General features: G+C 42.8%; 1 protein-coding gene across 2 annotated transcripts in view; it reads left to right on the plus strand.

Annotated features, from left to right (window-relative positions):
- Positions 1-986: 986 nt before the first annotated feature.
- The window catches only part of LOC123960174 (zinc finger MIZ domain-containing protein 2-like), a 23,682-nt gene continuing 17,075 nt past the window's right edge, over positions 987-7,593 (plus strand). Inside the window, exon 1 of one of the 2 annotated variants that reach the window (XM_046034771.1) lies at positions 987-1,394. The gene's annotated coding sequence lies outside the window, so the exon portion shown is untranslated. Of the gene's footprint in view, positions 1,395-3,324; positions 3,925-7,593 lie in introns of those variants that run through there. The other variant, XM_046034772.1, reaches the window with a different exon arrangement.

Here is a 7,593-nt window from a genome sequence, read left to right on the forward strand (position 1 = left end):
TACTTACTACCACTATTACTACTGACGACTACTATTTACTACTACTACTTACTAACTACTACCATTACTACTAACTACTACTATTACTTACTACCACTATTACTACTGACGACTACTATTTACTACTACTACTTACTAACTACTACCATTACTACTAACTACTACTATTACTTACTACCACTATTACTACTGACGACTACTATTTACTACTACTACTTACTAACTACTACCATTACTACTAACTACTACTATTACTTACTACCACTATTACTACTGACGACTACTATTTACTACTACTACTTACTAACTACTACCATTACTACTAACTACTACTATTACTTACTACCACTATTACTACTGACGACTACTATTTACTACTACTACTTACATTACATTTATTCATTTAGCTGACGCTTTTATCCAAAGCGACTTTTAATTGCTGTACACGTCAGAGGTCGCACAGCTCTGGAGCAACGAGGGGTTAAGTGTCTTGCTCAGGGACACAATGGTGGACGTGTCACAGTGGGAATCGAACCCACACCAAAGGCAGGCATCTTATCTATGCGCCATCTCCACCCCCACTTACTACTATTACTCACTACTACTATTACCTACTATTACTACTGGCGACTACTACTACTAACTACTACTACTACTTACTACTATTACTACAACTACTAACTACAACTACTCTCCCCCTATGGTCTCCCATCTTCCTGTCTCGCTCCCCCACCTCTCCCTGTCTCGCTCCCCCCATCTCTCTCTCTTTCCCCCCTCCCTCTCCCAGTCTGTGTGGGTGTCTCTCTCTCCCCCTCCCTCTCCCTCTCCCCCCTCCCTCTCCCAGTCTGTGTGGGTGTCTCGGTCTCCCCCCTCCCTGTCTCGCTCTCTCTCCCCCCCTCCCGGTCTCCCCCCTCCCTGTCTCGCTCTCTCTCTCCCCCCTCCCTCTCCCAGTCTGTGTGGGTGTCTCTCTCTCTCTCTCAGTCGCTGCTTGGTTTCACCACCGGCAGCTCTGCAGAGGAGACACACTGAGGCGGCTGTAAACCCCGCACATTCCCGCAACATCTCATGTTATTTAGTTATTTATTTCTGTTCTGACGGCCCTGGAGCTGAGGGGGATGGTGTCGCCTCCTGAAGCCGGATAATCAGACGCAGAGGCCGGCTGCGGGGAGAGCTGTTAGCTGGCTGGAGGTAAAGCCAGGGCTCCTCCTGGGTGAAGCTCGGACTGTACCGGGACGGTTGTGGATCTTCGGGACGTGTTTGGGGCCGTTCCTCCCGGTCGTGGTTCGGGACTTCTCTGGCTTTGGGTGCGCTCGGTCCTTGATGCCCCGGAGGCCCGGAGAAGCTCAGACTGCGGAGCCCAGGAGCAGGGCTCGGACACCGGGGAAGTAGAGGAGGTAGGTCGGCTGTGGTGGAGAACAACATGTCTACCCTCCGTGTCTGCGGGTGATCGATACGGTTATAAGGTTTACTGAACGGGGACGTATCGATAATGAAAACACAGAGCGGGCAGCTGCGTGCGGATCCACATGTTGGCGAACATTAGTGTTTTGTGTTGGAGGAAGCAGCTAACTGGTGGCTAACTGTTAGCCTCGTAGCATTCCATTGTCACAGCCCGGTTTGGGCTAGCTAGGCTAACAGGCTAGCCTCCTAACAACCATGAAAAAGCTAACGTATTTCTGACAGACGCGGTAAAGATAACGCGTTATTTAACGTTTGAACTCTCACATCGTGATGGTTTGAATTAAATAAAATAGTTTTTGTCAATACGTTTAAGCTGCTCGGCCACAGTGTGCTGTTGTCGTCTCGTTAGCGTGCTAATGCTAACAGCGGCGCTACCTAAACAGCAAGGAAAAGCCAGGAGCTGTCTGTTAGCATGTTAGCATTGGCTGCTAGCTGATTGCAACACTACAAGGAATCTCAAAATGTCTCCTCTTCACTCTGTCATTTTGTCGGAGGTTTTCATGTCACGGGTCAAACGGAGACGCGAGCTCCGGGGACGACAAGTCGACTTATTAAGTATTAGGCACAACATTAATTAATACTGGGAGCGTGCGTGTGTGTCGTGCACGCTGCTCAGGGTGGGAGGGTGAAGGCCAGGAGTTCAGCTTAAACTCACTTTGGCACGTGTGTGTTTTAGTTTTAGAATATTATAAACATGAACACATGAAGTGTAACCGGCTGTTTTATAACCAGGTAATAAACCTTCATGTTATCAATATGGCAGCAGGTGTTAATCCAGATTAAACAGATCAGACTGGACCCTGTTGCCCACATCAAAACCAACCACTCTGCTCTTCCTTTGGAACAGATAGTTTGTGGTAATTTTGTAAAAACTGAACTTTATTTAGGTGTTTGCACCATATGATATGATAATAAACCCGAACAGGGTCACAACATTAGATAATAACTGCCATATTGCACATATTATGTGTTTCTTGTCAGGTTTCATACTATTTTAAAGTCTGTATATTTGTAGTTTTGGAACACCACCATGTTTGTTGTTCTTCTCTAAATATAAGAAGTTAAAACCAAAGTTTACATCACCAAAACAGACCATTTCAGATCTAAAATTAACAATTAAATGAAGGAGTTTTGTTCATTATTCCATTGTAGGATCAACTGATGACCAGCTGCTCGGTCGTCCTTCATTAACTTTATTTATATATATATATATATATATATATATATATATATAATCAGTCCAAATAAAGCCTCTGACAGTGAATTAACAGGCTGCTCCAGGGTGTTTACTATAGAAACGTGTTTACTTCCCTTCCACTGCTGCAGAATAACTTCAAGTTGGCAGCTCATTATTGATCCCTGAAGTTTACATTATTTCTCCGTTTTGCTAACGTAAACTTTGTCTTTTCCTTCTTTAGTTATTTTGCATTAGAGGAAGGAAACAGCCTGTTAATACGCCCTCAGAAGCATTATTTGGAATGGCCTTGAACTACTTATATTTACAGAAGAACTACATGGTGGTGTTCCAAAACTACAAATATTTAGACTTTAAAATAGTATGAAAACTGACAAGAAACACATAATATGTGCAATATGGCAGTTATTATCTAATGTTGTGACCCTGTTCGGGTTTATTATCCAAGACTATTTTGTCCTCATATGGTGCAAACTCCTAAATAAAGTTCAGTTTTTACAAATTTACCACAAAGCAGGTCATGTGTACAACCTGAAGTTACCCTGCATTTGGTCCGATGGCAGTGAGTTCAGTTTGTGACGCCGGCCGACTCTTGTTGAGGCAGATACCAACATCTCTATTATCTGTTTTAGGTGTAACATCAGCGTTTGTGAACCCGTTACTGGTTTATTATTGCGTTGTGTCCTGATGTGGGACACACAGAAGCAGTAGACAGAAACAAAACAGCAAATAAAGGTGTAAAAACCAGCAGTGTTAGAGAGTAAACTAACTGGAAATTTAAATGAGTGCCAACACCTTCTGTAAACAGCAGCACCAACACAATCGCACGTTGAGATAAGAAACCTTCGACTCAGATGATTGACATCCTGAAACTTTCTCAAACAAAACCGCAGCTATTATAAACAACAATGGACGGTGAAGTGAGAGCTTGATGTGAACATAAACATAATGACTTATTGATTGGTAAACTTCCTGATGCTGAAAAACCCTCAGTGGCCTCTTTATTAGGAACACCTTTACAGTCGAATGCAGCTGCTAAACATGTGATATGACGTCCCGCCTTTGTTGACGCAGTCAGAGTTCAGTAGTTGCTGTTGTTCTGCAAGCGATGCTAATGAGCTCTTGTTCGGCCTGTTTACACGACGGAGCACAACTGGGCTGCCGGTGGACTGATATTAGATAAATATATTGATCCTTCCTGTAGCGGTGCTTATTCCTGCGGAGCTGCAGGAATCTCCGACTGAAGAGACGACGTCGTCCCACCAGTGGTTCGTGAAGTTTTATCCATAATTTAGAGCAGTTTGAGCAACAGGATTAATTTTCCTGCTGTAGATGTTTTAACTTCTTTATATCCTGTTGACTAGTTTAACAGCTGTGTTTCCAGCTGAGCCAAGGTCTGTTTTAATATAGGGCTGTGCGATAAGACAAAAAATTCATATGCTGATACAGATTTTACATTTTAGTAAAATATCAGGAGTTCCTGTTACTGAGTTAATTCCAACAGTAACTCATGATACACGCACATCGCTGCTGGAATAATGTTGTGAGGCTCAGCGGTCTTCTCTCTTTGGTATGAGCTCCTCGTTGTAGCCTGCAAGGTCTGGGTCCTCCTGCCCAGGATAATAAATCAATAATGATAATTATCACAATATTATTTTCCTCAGTAACAATATAATAAATGTTCAGTATATCGTCAATAAATATTTGCTTTATTTCATATGAATCACAAACAAATTAGTGCTTAATTTTTCTATTAAAATTATTTTGTTGAGGAAAAGGGACCGAAAAAAATATTTACTAATCATTTTTATTAAAAAAAGACTTTATCATAATAGTTTTGAATGTTCTGTGTCAGACTTGTGAAGTGATCCGCTGTGTTTGTCACATTCTGACCACAAAGAAAAGTTGAAACAAATAATTAACCATCTGGTTTCTTCAATTTTCACTCAGGAGCAAGAATCAGAAAGAAAGACATAGTGATTTGACATATATCCTGATAATTATCGACATCTAATGATATGAAATGTGATAACATTTTTGGCCGTATCGCCCAGCCCTACTCTCCCCCACGTCTGTTTATCCTGAATGCAAATTTCTTTTCTGAAACACATATGTGGAAGAAGGGGTCGCGGTGAAGTTAGTTTCAAGTTGGATATTAATTTTAAAACTAGCTTCGCTGCGGTGCAAAGCGCCGTCCCCTCACGGAAATATTATAGTAAAGTGTTTTGAAATTAACGATGGAGCATAATTGAAAACGACTTTCTATCGTCAAACGATGGCCATATCGCACAGCCCTAATTTAATAATATATTGAGATTAAGAAGCAGGATCTTTGAAGGAACACTTCATCCTTCAGACTGTCAGAAAAATGTAGTTACTTGAGTAATTGTACTTTTAAGTTTCTTTAAAATATTTCCATTTGTGTTTAGATGTGAAACTTTTACAAAATGTGAAACTGCTGAAAAACCTTTTCAACACATAAACACAGTGTTTGCTCGTGTTGTAGTACTCGAGACCACTTTATGATGGTCTTGGTCTCGTCTCGGACTCGACCGCATTTGTACTCGATCTTGTCTCGGACATTGAGGACTCGGGTTTTTATTTCAAGACCAGTCAAGACCATAACTCTTTTGGACTTTGGGAATATCAATAAAATGATTTTGCATTGTCAACATCTAAACTTTGATTGGATGTAAAACGTATTGCTTCAAATGCAACCAATAACCCAAATTAAACATGTGTTCCCGTTAACGACTGTCCCCCCTCCCCGCTGTGGTCAGCGTGGAAAAGGAGCGTTGGATAAAGACACTGATGTTGATTTCAGCTCTTAGTGTTTTAATGGGAATGTGGATCTTTCAGATCAGTTTTAGAAGCACCTCTGATCTCGATCCACATTTTATTCTGTGTCGTGTAATGTGGGGAACTGGTCTTGGTCTCGTCTCGGTCTTGATAAAGTCTTGTCCCGGCCTGGTCTCGGTTTGGGCGGTCTTGACTGTAACACAAGTCTTTCCAACTGAACATTATTTCTGTCATCAGTTAATCTGCAGATCATTGTCAGAATCAGAAAAGCCTTAGTGATGCCTGAGGGGAAATGCTTGTGCACGCCAAGGCAGAAAGGAATAGAAATAATAATAGAAAGTTGGCAAGCAATAAAATTTGCATTATTAACAGAATTGTAATGATGAACAAAGTGAAAATAATTCAGTCTCTAAAACAGAAAAAGACGTCTTGTATTGTCAGACCGACAATCTAAATTTTATATATATATATATATATATATATATATATATATATATATAATATTTATACTAAAGTTCTGGGATTGTAGTTTTGACACCAGCCTGGTGAGCAGGTTAGTCAGAGACGGCATGTGCAGCCTGTCACATGACTCAGGTGTTATCAGCTGTTGAGATAAACGGCAGTTAAAGCAGGGAGCGGCTGCAGGGGGAGGAGCCATCGGCTGCTCGAGTTGGTCGTTTTACCTGTTTGGTTGTTTGGATTGTCAGAGTGTCGTAGGAGAGAGGCACAGTTGTGGGTTCAAACCAAGCGGGAAGTTTCCCGTCTGCAACATGAAGCGAATGCTGAAGTCCCTGAAACCTGCATTCTATTGAAAGTCCAGCAGGGGGCGACTCTTCTGGTTGCTAAAAGAAGTCCGGCTCCATTAGAAATGATGAGAAAATGTTTCTCAGCTGATTTATTCCCTCAGTAAACACTTTGCTGATGAGTTTATGGTCTCAGTCGATAGTTTCAAGTCTTCTTCAACACAGCATGATGTTCATTTAGTAAATTATGGTCCCATTTAGAGGAACACAGACCAGGAAGCAGGGGAGGCTTTAGGGCGGGGCTACAAGCTGATTGACAAGTCGCTACCATGGTGACCTGTTAATCAGGCTAGAGTGACTCGTACCCTCGGCGCTGTGTAAATTTAACCAGCGCCGTTTAAAAAGCTTATTAAGAGTCGGCTGTTCACTTTCTCTGGTGAGCACATTTAGTTTTAGGTCTGTTGTTCGCTGGACAAACTTATCAGCCTGTTAAAATGACCGTTAACGTGAGTTAAAGTTGCACCTAGCTAAGCTAGCTAGCTCCGCCGTAACGTCACTTCCGGGCACGTCCTAAACGGCAGTCCACAAACCAACGGGTCACCATGACTACGTCCACTTCTTATATACAGTCTGTGGTTCAAACGCTGCGTCTGTAATGATTTATCTCCAGTTAATGAAACCGAGAGCCAATCAAAAGCACAGAAGCGCTGGATTTATTCTCCTGCGATGAGACGCCTATACCTAAGGCGTGGTCTGCGTCTCTCTGCAGGTACACCGCCAAAACGCTACGCCTCGGGGGCTGTGACGCTCAAAAGAAAGGATTCGCCGTTTTTTACAGCCGCTTGTTTGGCCGCAAGTAAGCTGAGCTTTCTAACTCGTAGTCGAGTCGAGCGAGGGAAAATGCGTGGAGTCAGAATGTTGGTGGTTAAAGTGTTGAAGTGGGCGGCTTCCTCATAAACGGTCACGTCAGGAGAATCTTCTTCCGAGGAACCTGCCGTTTCCAGTGAAACGCTGCTGACGCCTGTTTCCTTGTGGCGTGCAGCGTCTTCATGTGCAACACATCATCATATCAAACCACAGAGGGGAGGAGAGGGGACGCAGGAGGCAGGAAGAGGAAACCCAAATATCAGTCTGATGATAAGGATGATGATGCGTTTAATGACACGGTGGCGTTCTGGAAAGCTTGAATTTGCTGAAGCTGCGAGTTTGAATGAATGAAGTGACCAGATCAGCTGTTTTTATTGATTACTGAAGTTAGTGAAGCACTTTTTATTCTTATTGATTGTTTCTGTTGAGAAAAACCAGCTGGCAGCGAATCCTCTCTATCAGAGGAGAGGAGGAGAGGGGAGGCAGGAGGGGAGGAGAGGGGAGGCAGGAGGGGAGGAGAGGGGAGGC

Source organism: Micropterus dolomieu, linkage group LG21 (genome assembly GCF_021292245.1).
Source record: "Micropterus dolomieu isolate WLL.071019.BEF.003 ecotype Adirondacks linkage group LG21, ASM2129224v1, whole genome shotgun sequence".
NCBI lineage: Eukaryota > Metazoa > Chordata > Actinopteri > Centrarchiformes > Centrarchidae > Micropterus > Micropterus dolomieu.